This window comes from Oxyura jamaicensis, chromosome Z (genome assembly GCF_011077185.1).
Source record: "Oxyura jamaicensis isolate SHBP4307 breed ruddy duck chromosome Z, BPBGC_Ojam_1.0, whole genome shotgun sequence".
NCBI classification, from domain to species: domain Eukaryota; kingdom Metazoa; phylum Chordata; class Aves; order Anseriformes; family Anatidae; genus Oxyura; species Oxyura jamaicensis.
In genome coordinates, this window is record NC_048926.1 from 24,761,023 (window position 1) to 24,761,944 (window position 922).

Genomic DNA, 922 nt, shown 5'->3' on the forward strand with positions numbered 1-922 from the left:
TATCATTATAGGCTGTAGTTTGCCCCATTACAAGGATATTGCTACTTCCTCTTAACTATAAGTACTTAATTGTGATTAGTGATTGACAGAAGAGAAGCCTCCTGGTGTGAGTCAGTGCTGGAGTCAATAAACAAACCATATCAAAAATACAGGATTCAAGTTAAAAAGACATTTTCCTGATTAGTTTACAAATATTTTCTTCCAGTATAATCAATTTCTTCCAAGTCATATAGGCTGTATTTGATCCTCCACTTTAAAAAATCATCCCCAAATTATGATGTGCTGTTGTTTGCCCCCAGGCTGCATTGGACATATGGATCACTTAAATCTGACACATCAGATTACATAGTGAGGACATGAACATGAACATGATTTAGCCCCACAAAATAAGAATGAGTTAATGGTATTGCAGTCCTTTTCTTTAACAGAGTTGTTCTAACCTGTAACATTATCATTTTCAATTAATATTTGTGACAGTTTCTTAATAGCTAAAACTGTCTAAATTATTATTATTATTATTTCAAATTATACATTGTATACAAACCAATTTTGGGGAAATTGAAGTACATTCTCTTAATTTCAATGAAAATGGTTTGGATGCTAAAAGGTTAAGATTTTGAATCTTGAGTATTTTGCAATAATTTTATGGCAACCTCCAAGCATATGGAAAAAGAGTTTCTTCTTGGGAAGCTCAAATTTAAACACAGAAAAACTCTTTTTGCACATTTTTTTCTCTTTATTTCCAGAGTTCTGTTTTAGCTAAAATATATAGTTTTGGCAAAAGTCCTTGCATGCATGTTTTCTGGTCTGATTTTACTGTCAGTAAGCTTTAAAACATAAAGTAAATGCTTCTGAGGGGAAGAAAGGAAAGGAAGGGAAAGGAAAGGAAAGGAAAGGAAAGGAAAGGAAAGGAAAGGAAAGG